The 13,864-nt window shown below is 42.9% G+C and overlaps 1 protein-coding gene across 1 annotated transcript in view; it reads right to left on the reverse strand.

Annotated features, from left to right (window-relative positions):
* The window catches only part of pkn1b (protein kinase N1b), a 70,817-nt gene that overhangs the window by 42,776 nt on the left and 14,177 nt on the right, over positions 1-13,864 (reverse strand). The gene's annotated exons all lie outside the window — the stretch shown is intronic.

Consider the following 13,864-nt stretch of genomic DNA (forward strand, 5'->3'; position numbering starts at 1 on the left):
TGTGTGTTTAATATAATAGAAATGTATCATTTAAGTGTCCACTTCAGCTACAACTGAACTCTTTGATTCTTTTATATTGTTGTGTGTTTTTGTATTGAATGAATCGTCTGTTAGAGTTGATCTGAGCTCTTGTGACAGAACTGAAGTGAACTAAAGAGGAAGTAAAACTGTCCAAAGAGCTTCATGCACCGTGACACAGTAAAATGCTTTATTTGGTTTCACAAGTAAATCACACACACACACACACACACACACACACAGCAAATTCTTATTTGTTGTTCCAAATTCTGCTGATTTAAATATGTCATCAAGGTAACCATGTCAAAGTTACAAAAGTTACACTTTTTTTATTTTATTTTTTTTATTTATGCATTCAAATTTCATAACTTAACTTACATCACATTAAACTGAGTAATCTTTAAAAGGGATAGTAATCTTTATATATTCAGTAATTGTTTACTCACCCCTGTGTTGTTATTACCCTATATGACTTTCTTTCTTTTTCTGAACACAAAGGGAGAAATTGTGAATAAATGTTGTGCTCAGTGATGTCATACAATGGCAGTTTATGGTGACCACCTCTTCAAGCTTCAAAAGAACACAAAAGTATAATTCAGAAGTCGAATAAATTATTCATGAGACTCATGATTGTTATGAAAGCATACGATAAGATTTGATGAGAACCAAACTGAAATCTAATGTTTATTTAGTGAAAATGTTCACTGACTGTCAGAGCATGTGAGCAGAGCGAGAGCAGAGCGGTGATAATTTCACCTGAGCGGACAGTGCCTTTTTGAATAATCCGCTCCGCTCTCTCAGGCCGCTCAATGCCACTCACTCAACCCAGAATGTGCTTCGTGGTATGCTGGTTTGGGAATCTGCGAAATAAGCAATAGGCCTGAGGTTATGGAGCTCTAACATTGTTTTAGTGAAGTTGCAAACCTTATAACCTCAATAAATGCAAAGTATAACTCAAAGTTAAGAAAGAGGAAATCGAAAGGGAGTGTGGAGAGACCGTGAGAATTAGCAAATATTCCTTTTGGAATCGTACGCGTCACATTGCCACAGAGCACGAGGATGTGCTACGCAAACATGGTAGTGCAGCAAAAGGTGAGCTAGTAGGCTACACTACTATTCGATAATAAATTAATAGATACTGTAAGTAAGGTATCTTGTTGTTTTGCCATCATGTCAGTGCAGCTGCCAGCTAGATGCAGGCCCGGTTCTGCAGGGTTGCAAACGTTAGAGCAACCTCAATTGAATATGTAAGCTTAATAATACTGTATATTGGCAATGCATTTTTCCTTGAATCCCGGCGAACACACACAAAAAATCCCTGTGTCAAAACCAATAAACGTGTGATCTTGCAGATCAGTGTGTTCTAATTTGCAGGCGGAGCATTCTGATTTCATGCCTCCATTGTACAACTGAGCATTTGATTAGTAAAGATTTCTGCTCTCGCATAGAGAATTTCACAGCGGAATTATCTCACTTAATCGACAACCTGTTGCTTTAGATTTCTGCTTCGGGATAAAGTGGCACATAACTGCTGGTCAGTTTCCCAAAGCCAAAGCAACACCTTAATGAGGAGTGAAACTGGTTGCAGATAACATCTTCCGACATCACTTGCTGCATTCATGAAAAAAAAAAAAAAGCTATAAATGATTGTACATAAAAATAAAAATAAAATCTTAAAGGCAGTGTAATTTGTGAATTAAATAATTTTTCTTTGTTTTAGGATCATTAAACATGATTTCGTCTAATATATATATATTGGACAAAATCTCACTTGATGCAGGGCAAGTATTTTTTATTTGTTAAATCCATGGTTAAACCTTGCTGTACATATAAAGAGTGAACACATGATCGTTTGACACATATAAAGTCCAGATTCACTTTATAATGATTTAAAAATATCAAGGAAAAACAAAGGGGGCACATGGTATCTACTAATATAATAATTATTATATAAATAACCACAGATTGCATTTGATTCGTACATATAAAACTGTAGGGAATATTAATAAAGCAACAACACTGAAAAAAGAGAAAAATATTCAGTTTTTTTCTGGATAAATTAATAAACCCTTTAAAACTGAACACAAAATTAGGATGAGAAATTGCTCATTTTAATTTACAGACCCAAAGTCTGATAGCATTAAATCAGAAACATATTAATGTATCACATCTACAGTATAATCATTCTGTGGAGACAACTGAAAAACAATTATGAATTTCACTTTTACCTGCAAGATTTTTCCTGGTACCAATATTTTTCATTATTGCCATAAAGGACTCGAACAAACTTTAAAGTTGAAAAGATTGTGTTTTTCTGGATCGGTTGTATCACTCGGGTCCAGTTTAAACTGAAAAGCGTAAATTTGCGCTTATGCGAGTTTCCGTGCCAACGCACATATGTTTTATCACTCGTAGAGGCGTGTTTGGTGACTTGTTTAAAGTAAATAAAGGTAATTTAGAACGGAATTTTTTTAAAGGTATTATTTGAAGATGTTCAATGACATATGTTCTAACAGAGGAATATTTTACTGATTATAAACGATAAGGAAGGTCTGGTAGACCCGATTATCTAACAGCAGTTGTAAACCAGTCCAAAATAAACAGCGAGATTTTATATACAAAAACACAACAATACAATCACATAATTTCAAATGTGTACATTACTAATCATTTGATAATTTAATAAATGTCGGCCTATGGTTTATATATTTCACCCAGAGGGGCACCTCAGCCCATGTGGGCAAAGGGGCAGATGCTTGGGCCACTGTAGCTACCCCCCTGTGTACATGTTTGGAACCAAGTATACTACGTTTGGAATAAAGGACCCGACTTCCTAAATCAACCAGAGATATGCTGGCCAACTGCGCCTGTAGCCAATCCTGAGCCAGATACAGAGTTTAAGAAATCAGCACGCTGCATGCACTTGAGCATCAGTTCTGATAAACATCTTCCTGATATTAATCATTTTCCTACCTGGCAGGAACTACTAAAGGCCACAGTGACATCCCTTTACAGGGCGGCTACATCTTCTGTACAGCCAACAGACAAAGTCGTGAGTTACACATCTGCTGAGAAACTCCAACAATCTCAAAGAGATTCTTTTCCTGAAGAGTTTAAGGCTCTCACCTCAGATTGACACTGCTCTCCAACAGCAGATTAGCTTCTTTATCACCTGAATATGACAAAATTAATGGTCTTGTCAGGGTTGGAGGGAGACTACATCATGCTAAGAATGTGGAGATGGATGCCATACATTCCATCTTGCTTGATCCACATCACAAACTGACTAAGCTTCTAATCAAGGACTATGATGCGTCCCTTCTCCATCCTGGGCTGGAAAGAGTTTTCGGAGAGAAGATGGTACAGGATTCTACGAGGACGAGAATCCATCTAGAAAAATCAACACCACTGTATTGATTGTCAGAAATGATGTGCTCATCCTAACATACACAAGATTGCAGACCTCACACCAACAGGTATTCGACTGTACAGGCCCCCATTCTATTCCACTAGAATGGACTACTTTGGTTCATTTATGGTAAAGATTGGCCGATGAACGGAGGCAAACCATTTAAACTCCACTCTGATAATGGCACAAATTTTGTTGGAGAGAGCAACAGAGAGATGAGAGACGCCTATGAAGTTATGACCCCTCAACTAAAGGAAAAACTGGCAGAACAGAAGATATCCTTTAAGTTTATTCCACCCAGTGCACCTCACTTCGGAGGCGCTTGGGAAAGGGAGGTCAAGTCTGTGAAACAAGCCTTGAAGATTATCCTAAAGGATCAGACAGTCACTGAGAGTGTCATCCGTACTGTTCTCATTGAGGTAGAGGGCATCATGAATGCCCTCTGTTTTCAGATGTGGCTGATCCAGACTCTATAATGCCCAGCATTCTTCTTATGGGTTTCCATGATTCCTCCCTTCAACAAGTAATCTATGATTCCAGTAATCTCCAAGGAACTCGGAGATGGAAATATAGTCAAATACTTGCCGACCACTTTTTGTCTAGAGTCATTTGTCATTACCTTCCAGATATTCAAGAGAGACAAAAATGGCGTAAAGATGTTAGAGAACTCAGTCTAGGCCAAGTGGTACTGATAGTGGATCCACAACTCTCACAAGCATTCTGGCCAGTTGGTAAGGTGACTAATATCTTTCCCGGTCCTGATAAGCGTATCAGGATGGCTGCAGTTCAGGTCCAGGATCGAACAAATGTGAGACCTGTATCTTGTGTAGTCCCACTCCCTAAACTTACTGATAGTGACACCCCCCAATCTAATACTTAAATAGGACTTTCTCCCTGTTTCAAATGTCCTTACACACATTTGGGGGCAGCTGTGTATGAAAGCCCTAACCACGTCTCTTAATTTGCATACACATGTAAGTGTAACTTGATATTGCTTCATGCTGTAGGATTCTATAACATGCCCAGAAATGCACGGGCATGCAGAAATGAGAGAGAATGAGAGGCTGGCTTGACTGTTCAGGAATAAATCATAAGCGTTTCTGTATATAATTCCCACCACACAAATACCCTGTCACATGTACTTTTAAGTGCATAACTTGTTTACAGAACTTCTATAAAATTTGTAAACTGGGATTACTTCTCCTGACTGTTTCTCTTACCAGAAACACACAATCATCTCTATAAGCACTCCACCTGAACCTAACCTACAGAGAGGGTATGCAGCACAGTTGTTGAGATAGAGAAAGCTCTGATGAGGGGAAACACATGTTTCACCTATGGGGGAAACCGAACAGTGGAAACTCATCATACGGGATTACAAAAGGGGAATCACCACGCATGGAGCACTGAGCCCAAGCACATGGGCTCACCTGAAAAGGGGAATACCACGAGTACTGGGCCTGGTGGTGTTACTCCTCCGCAGAGTTCGTCACCAGACAGTGCTAAAGAAATAAAGAGGTGTCCGGAGTTCACCGGTACGGGGAACTGTTGTGGACAAAAAGCGCACATTATCACTTTGAAAAAGGGGGAAGGCGCAATGCAAGCGGTAAACCCAACTGGACGCCTGGTCTACCTGCTCTTACTGTGTAACACTCAGGTCAAAACCGGGTCTATGCGTAGGTTATAAAACCTCGCAAAGGTATTGGCCGAAGCTCAACCCGCAGCTCTGCATATCTCTGCTAGAGAGGCCCCCCTTGCCAGTGCTCAGGAGGACGCAATACCTCTAGTGGAGTGCGCCCGGACTCCCAAGGGGCACAGCAAGTCCTGAGACTGGTATGCGAGAGAAATGGCATCCACAATCCAATGGGCCAACCTCTGCTTGGAGACAGCTTTCCCCTTCTGCTGTCCTCCAAAACAGACAAAGAGCTGCTCCGAGCATCTAAAGCTCTGCATGCAATCCAGATAAATGCGCAGGGCGTGAACTGGACACAGCAACGACAAGGCTGGGTCTTCCTCCTCTGAAGGGAGCACTTGCAGGTTCACCATCTGGTCCTGAAAAGGAGTGGTGGGAACTTTGGGTACGTAACCGGGCTGGGGTCTCAAGATCACGTGCTGGCCCAAACTCCAGGCATTCACTGGTAACAGAGAGCACCTGCAGGTCCCCCACCCTCTTGATGGAAGTGAGCACCACCAGGAGGGCTGTCTTTAGAGACAGAGTGCTGAGCTCGGCCTGCTCCAGGGGCTCAAACGGGGCTCTCTGTAGGGCAGGTAGGACCACAGAGAGATCCCAAGAGGGGATCAGGTGCGGTCTAGGAGGATTCAATCTCCTCGCACCTTTGAGGAACCTGTTGATCAGGTCACGCTGTCATGAGAGACTGCCATCCAGTGTATCATGGTGAGCTGCTATGGCAGCAATGTACACTTTCAGGGTAGAGAGAGACAGCGGTCTCTCCATCCCTTCCTGAAGAAAAGACAGCACAGACCCGACGGCGCATCTCTGAGGGTCTTCCCCACGGGAAGAACACCAGTTAGTGAGAAGATGCCACTTCAAGGCATACAGCCGCCTCGTAGAGGGAGCCCTGGCCTGAGTGATCATGTCTACCACCGCTGGCGGAAGACCTGCTAGGTCTACTGTGTCCCATCCAGGAGCCAGACGTGGAGATTCCAGAGGTCCAGCCACGGGTGCTGGAGCGTGCCTTGCCCCTGAGTGAGAAGGTCCTGCCTCAGGGGAATGCGCCAGGGAGGTGCTACTGTCAGGATCATCAGATCCGAGAACCAAGTCCGGATGGGCCAGTATGGTGCAATGAACAGGACTTGCTGCTCGTCCTCCCTGACTTCGCACAGAGTCTGTGCAATGAGGCTCACAGGAGGAAACGCATACTTGCGTAGCCCCTGAGGCCAGCTGTGTGCCAAGGCATCCATGCTGAGGGGGGCCTCGGACAGGGAGTACCACAGGGGGCAGTGAGAGGAGTCTTGGGAGGTGAAAAGGTCTACCTGTGCCTACCTGAATCTCTCCCAAATCAGCTGGACTATGTGGGGGTGGAGTCTCCACTCCCCGCAGAGCATTACCTGCCGTGAGAGCGCGTCCACTGCACAGTTGAGGGTGCCCGGAAGGTGAGTGGCTCGCAGAGATTTCAAGGTCTGCTGACTCCAAAGGAGGAGGTGGTGGGCAAGTTGCGACATGCGATGCGAGCGTGTGCTGCCTTGGCAGTTTATGTACACTACGGTTGCTGTGTTGTCGGTTCGGACCAACACATGCTTGCCCTGAATCAATGACCGGAGCCTCCTCAGGGCCAGCAATACTGCCAGCAACTCTAAGCAGTTGATGTGCCATTGGAGTCGGGGCCCCATCCAGAGCCCCGACACTGCCTGCCTGTTGCACACGGTGCCCCAGCCCGAGTTTGAGGCATCTGTCATGACCACAACGCACCTTGAGACCTGCTCTAGGGGAACACCTGCCCATAGAAACGCCAGGTCCTACCAAGGGCTGAAAGTATGCTGGCACTGTGGCGTGATGGTCACACGCCGGGTGCCGTAACGCCATGCCCACCTCGGTACTCGAGTCTGCAGCCAGTGCTGAAGTGGTCTTATATGCATCAATCCGAGGGGGAGAACCACCGCCGAGGATGCCATATGCCCCAGGAGCCTCTGAAATTTTGAAAAAAGGTCTTCAGGCAGGTCAGCACTGACTGAGCACGTTCGGTCATATAACATTATGAAAAAGTAGATCTCATTTAGACATGTGAGCACCCCCGGTATACACCGATGAGCCAAAACATTATGACCACCTGCCTAATATGCTGTTGGTCCTCTGTCTGCCACCAAAACAGTGCCAACCTGCTGAGGCATGGACTCTACAAGACCCCTGAAGGTGTCCTGTGGTATCAGGCACAAAGACATTAGCAGCAGATCCTTCAAGTCCTGTAAGTTGTGAGGTGGAGCCACAGTGGATCGGACTTGTTGGTCCAGCACATCCCATAAATTCTCAATTGGATTGAGATCTAGGAATTTGGAGGCCAAGTCAACACCTTGAACTCTTCATAATGTTCCTCAAACCATTCCCGAACAATGTGTGCAGTGTGGCATTATCCTGCTGAAAGAGGCCACTGCCATCAGGTAATACCACTGCCATGAAGGGGTGTACCTGGTCTGCAACAATGATTAGGTAGGTGGCACATGTCAAATTGACGTCTACCCAGGGAACATTGTCCAGAGCATCACACTCCCTCCACTGGCTTGTCGTCTTCCCACTGTGCATCCTGGTGCCATCACTTCCCCAGGTAAACGACGCACACATACATGTCTGTCCAGGTGATGTAAAAGTAAACGGGACCTAGGCGAACTTCTTCCACTGCTCCAAGGTCCAGTTCCGATGCTCGTGTGCCTATTGTAGGCGCATTCAACGGTGGACAGGGGTCATCATGGTCACTCTGACCATACACAGCAGGGTGAGATGCACTGTGTGTTGTGACACATTCCTCCTGTAACCATCATTAAAATTTTCTGTGACTTGTGCCACAGTAGACCTTCTGTCAGTTCAGACCAGATGGGATAGCCTTCATTGCCCTTGCACAGTGATGAGCTTTGGTCCCCAAAACACCATGTCACCATGTTACCATGTCTGTGGTTTGTCCCTCCTCTGACCACTGTCAGTAGGTACTCACAACTGGTGACTGGGAGCACCCCACAAGCCTTGCCGTTTCAGAAATTCTCTGACCCAGTCGTCTGGCCATTACAATTTGTCCCTTGTCAAAGTCGCTCAGGTCTTTACTCCTGCCCATTTCTCCTGCATTCAACACGTTGACTACGAGAACTGATTGTTCACTTACCATTTAATTTATCCAGACCTTGAAATGTGGCCTTGTTAGGAGATGATCAATTTTATTCGCTTCACCTGTGAGTGGTCATAATGTTTTGGCTCATCTGTGTACACCTAAACAATGATATTATTTTTTTTACTTTTCCATGTTTTTTGTTTGGCTATTATTTTGAATTTAGATGAATGATAATGGTGATGTTTTAGGCATATCTATTTTAGAAGAAAAAAAAATACCAGTGACCAGGTCAGCACTGTCGACAGAGATTGAAGGCAAATCATATTTGACACGGACAGTAAGTAATTATAATAATAATAATAATTATTATTATTATTATTATTATTATTATTATTATTATTATTATTATTATTATTATTTGTGCTTTGATTATTTGGTTCTGGTTAACTGGACCAATGATTGAAATGTTTGACAGTCATTTAATTATATGATAAATCTTTTGTTTAATATATTCTAATATATTCTAAACATATTCTAAAAAAAAAAAATCAAAAATTCTTTGAAAATGTAATATTGTATAGAGAGGCTGATGAGATTTAGAATATGTCCCCCAGTTTTCAGATTGTTTCTACACCCCTGATGATGGAAGTTAGGTCAATTAAGCAGTTTAGAAAAGTTATATTGGGATTTAACAGCATACTACTTGTAGCTAACTTAAACTGACTGTTTGTTACACAACCATAGCCTATATGTTCATTGTAATGTTATCATTTTGTTTTTGTAAAACTTGATTAATCCTTTCTAATAATTAATTCCAATAAAATATATATTTTTCTTAACAGATAAGATTATACAAAAGCCTCTGAAATTACAACGAAACTTTACCTGAATCTGTGATTACATCAATCAAGAAAACTTTGTCTTCTCAGGTGCAAGAATCATTACATAATTTCACAATCAGCCTTAAATGTGCTCAAAGTGATCAAGGGTTTATGGTTTTCCAGTTAAACCCATTGCACGGGTTCCGCCAGTAGTGAGCACTTGCACAACATAAGCAATGACGTGCATCCGAGTCTATAAGATGGAGGGAAGTTAGCGAGGGAAGGGGATACAATTTTGAAGTGGAACGCAGCCAAGAAACTCCCCTGAAGAATTGGAAAATGTAAAAATGATGTAATTTAGGATTATGAATCATCTTTTATCTCAGGACCAAATTTGACAATGAAAATGCTGTCAGTGATCATTCCACCCACACCAACTGTCACGGTTTGTGCAGGAAAGAGACGAGAGAGTGAGGATCCAAATGCAGAACTTTAATAATCAACAACAGAAGAAACAACGATGAAGATAACACAAACTAAACAGCAGTATGCTGGTAAATAACACACTACATACAATTAAGAACTGACATGGGAGCAAAGAAAAATAGGGTATATATACATTTGGAGTATATACAGGTGCATCTCAATAAATTAGAATGTCGTGGAAAAGTTCATTTATTTCAGTAATTCAACTCAAATTGTGAAACTCGTGTATTAAATAAATTCAATGCACACAGACTGAAGTAGTTTAAGTCTTTGGTTCTTTTAATTGTGATGATTTTGGCTCACATTTAACAAAAACCCACCAATTCACTATCTCAAAAAATTAGAATATGGTGACATGCCAATCAGCTAATGAACTCAAAACACCTGCAAAGGTTTCCTGAGCCTTCAAAATGGTCTCTCAGTTTGGTTCACTAGGCTACACAATCATGGGGAAGACTGCTGATCTGACAGTTGTCCAGAAGACAATCATTGACACCCTTCACAAGGAGGGTAAGCCACAAACATTCATTGCAAAAGAAGCTGGCTGTTCACAGATTGCTGTATCCAAGCATGTTAACAGAAAGTTGAGTGGAAGGAAAAAGTGTGGAAGAAAAAGATGCACAACCAACCGAGAGAACCGCAGCCTTATGATTGTCAAGCAAAATCGATTCAAGAATTTGGGTGAACTTCACAAGGAATGGACTGAGGCTGGGGTCAAGGCATCAAGAGCCACCACACACAGACATGTCAAGGAATTTGGCTACAGTTGTCGTATTCCTCTTGTTAAGCCACTCCTGAACCACAGACAACGTCAGAGGCGTCTTACCTGGGCTGAGGAGAAGAAGAACTGGACTGTTGCCCAGTGGTCCAAAGTCCTCTTTTCAGATGAGAGCAAGTTTTGTATTTCATTTGGAAACCAAGGTCCTAGAGTCTGGAGGAAGGGTGGAGAAGCTCATAGCCCAAGTTGCTTGAAGTCCAGTGTTAAGTTTCCACAGTCTGTGATGATTTGGGGTGCAATGTCATCTGCTGGTGTTGGTCCATTGTGTTCTTTGAAAACCAAAGTCACTGCACCCGTTTACCAAGAAATTTTGGAGCACTTCATGCTTCCTTCTGCTGACCAGCTTTTTAAAGATGCTGATTTCATTTTCCAGCAGGATTTGGCACCTGCCCACACTGCCAAAAGCACCAAAAGTTGGTTAAATGACCATGGTGTTGGTGTGCTTGACTGGCCAGCAAACTCACCAGACCTGAACCCCATAGAGAATCTATGGGGTATTGTCAAGAGGAAAATGAGAAACAAGAGACCAAAAAATGCAGATGAGCTGAAGGCCACTGTTAAAGAAACCTGGGCTTCCATACCACCTCAGCAGTGCCACAAACTGATCACCTCCATGCCACGCCGAATTGAGGCAGTAATTAAAGCAAAAGGAGCCCCTACCAAGTATTGAGTACATATACAGTAAATGAACATACTTTCCAGAAGGCCAACAATTCACTAAAAATGTTTTTTTTATTGGTCTTATGATGTATTCTAATTTTTTGAGATAGTGAATTGGTGGGTTTTTGTTAAATGTGAGCCAAAATCATCACAATTAAAAGAACCAAAGACTTAAACTACTTCAGTCTGTGTGCATTGAATTTATTTAATACACGAGTTTCACAATTTGAGTTGAATTACTGAAATAAATGAACTTTTCCACAACATTCTAATTTATTGAGATGCACCTGTATATACACTTGGGATAGCAAGACAAGGAATACCTGGGATACAATTAGGGTAAAGAATAGGAAGACAGACATAAGTGGAAGACACAAAACTTCAAAAATAAGTGTCTCTTCAAACTAAGAGTCCTTGGGGAAAACATAAGAATAACAGAGGGGCCTCTGCCGAAGGGATCTCCAGAACCACCGGAGCTAGGAGCAGAGGGGCCTCTGTCGAGGGGGTCTCCGGAACCACTGGAGCTAGAAGCACTGGAGCTGAGAGCAGAAGGTCAGTCCTTAAGATTTCAGAGATACAGTGCATCCGGAAAGTATTCACAGCGCCACACTTTTTCCACATTTTGTTATGTTACAGCCTTATTCCAAAATGGATTAAATTCATTATTTTCCTCAAAATTCTACAAACAATACCCCATAATGACAACGTGAAAGAAGTTTGTTTGAAATCTTTGCAAATTTATTAAAAATAAGAAAAAAATAAATAAAATCACATGTACATAAGTATTCACAGCCTTTGCCATGACACTCAAAATTTAGCTCAGGTGCATCCTGTTACCACTGATCACACTTGAGATGTTTCTACAACTTGATTGGAGTCCACCTGTGGTAAATTCAGTTGATTGGACATGATTTGGAAAGGCACACACCTGTCTATATAAGGTCCCACTGTTAACAGTGCATGTCAGAGCACAAACCAAGCCATGAAGTCCAAGGAATTGTCTGTAGACCTCCGAGACAGGATTGTATCGAGGCACAGATCTGGGGAAGGGTACAGAAAAATGTCTGCAGCATTGAAGGTCCCAATGAGCACAGTGGCCTCCATCATCCGTAAATGGAAGAAGTTTGGAACCACCAGGACTCTTCCAAGAGCTGGCCGCCCGGCCAAACTGAGCGATCGGGGGAGAAGAGTCTTAGTCAGGGAGGTGACCAAGAACCCGAAGGTCACTCTGACAGAGCTCCAGAATTTCTCTGTGGAGAGAGGAGAACCTTCCAGAAGAACAACAATCTCTGCAGCACTCCACCAATCAGGCCTGTATGGTAGAGTGGCCAGACGGAAGCCACTCCTCAGTAAAAGGCACATGACAGCCCGCCTGGAGTTTGCCAAAAGGCACCTGAAGGACTCTAAGACCATGAGAAACAAAGATTGAACTCTTTGGCCTGAATGGCAAGCGTCATGTCTGGAGAAAACCAGGCACCGCTCACCACCTGGCCAATACCATCCCTACAGTTAAGCATGGTGGTGGCAGCATCATGCTGTGGGGATGTTTTTCAGCGGCAGGAACTGGGAGACTAGTCAGGATCGAGGGAAAGATGAATGCAGCAATGTACAGAGACATCCTTGATGAAAACCTGCTCCAGAGCGCTCTGGACCTCAGACTGGGGTGAAGGTTCATCTTCCAACAGGACAACGACCCCAAGCACACAGCCAAGATAACAAAGGAGTGGCTCCGGGACAACTCTGTGAATGTCTTTGAGTGGCCCAGCCAGAGCCCAGACTTGAACCCGATTGAACATCTCTGGAGAGATCTGAAAATGGCTGTGCACCGACGCTCCCCATCCAACCTGATGGAGCTTGAGAGGTCCTGCAAAGAAGAATGGGAGAAACTGCCCAAAAATAGGTGTGCCAAGCTTGTAGCATCATACTCAAATAGACTTGAGGCTGTAATTGGTGCCAAAGGCTTCAACAAAGTATTGAGCAAAGGCTGTGAATACTTATGTACATGTGATTGTTTTTATTTATTTTTTTTCATAAATTTGCAAAGATTTCAAACAAACTTCTTTCACGTTGTCATTATGGGGTATTGTTTGTAGAATTTTGAGGAAAATAATGAATTTAATCAATTTTGGAATAAGGCTGTAACATATCAAAATGTGGAAAAAGTGATGCGCTGTGAATACTTTCCGGATGCACTGTAAAATCTTGAAGAGACAGACGATAGCAATCCAAAGGGACCAGCTTCCTCACAGGGTCCCTAAGTCCCAACCAGAACATGGCTCTGAGGGATCTCTCATGCCAGTTCACTTGAGAGGCCAGGTTCCAAAAAATGCAGCAGGACTCCACTGCAGGAGTGGGCCCTTGGGATAGTCTCTCAATCCGTTCTGCTGGATCCATAATGTTGGTCGGTTTTCTGTCACAGTTTGTGCAGGGAAGAGACGAGAGAGGGAGGATCCAAACGCAGAACTTTAATAATCAACAACAGAAGAGGAAACAACGATGACGATAACACAAACTAAACAGCAGTATACTGATAAATAACACACTTCATACAATCAAGAACCGACACAGGAGCAAAGAACAAGACGGTATATATACACTTGGGATTACAAGGAGATGATGAACACCTGGGATACAGTTAGGGTAAAGAACAGGAAAACAGACATAAGAGGAAGACACAAAACTTCAAAACTGAGTCTCTTCAAACTAAGAGTCCTTGGGGAAAACATAAGAATAACGTGACACCAAAGATGCTCTGCCCAAAACCCTGCCTACCTTAGACTGACAGCACAAACACATCCTGCATGACACGGTAACAGTTCTCCCAGAACTCATCATACTTCATCATGTTTACAAAAAACATTTAATGTGAACTTAAGTTCAGAGAGCACATTCATCATCAACATCTCTGAATAACAGA

The sequence above is a fragment of the Myxocyprinus asiaticus genome, chromosome 14 (assembly GCF_019703515.2).
Source record: "Myxocyprinus asiaticus isolate MX2 ecotype Aquarium Trade chromosome 14, UBuf_Myxa_2, whole genome shotgun sequence".
NCBI classification, from domain to species: domain Eukaryota; kingdom Metazoa; phylum Chordata; class Actinopteri; order Cypriniformes; family Catostomidae; genus Myxocyprinus; species Myxocyprinus asiaticus.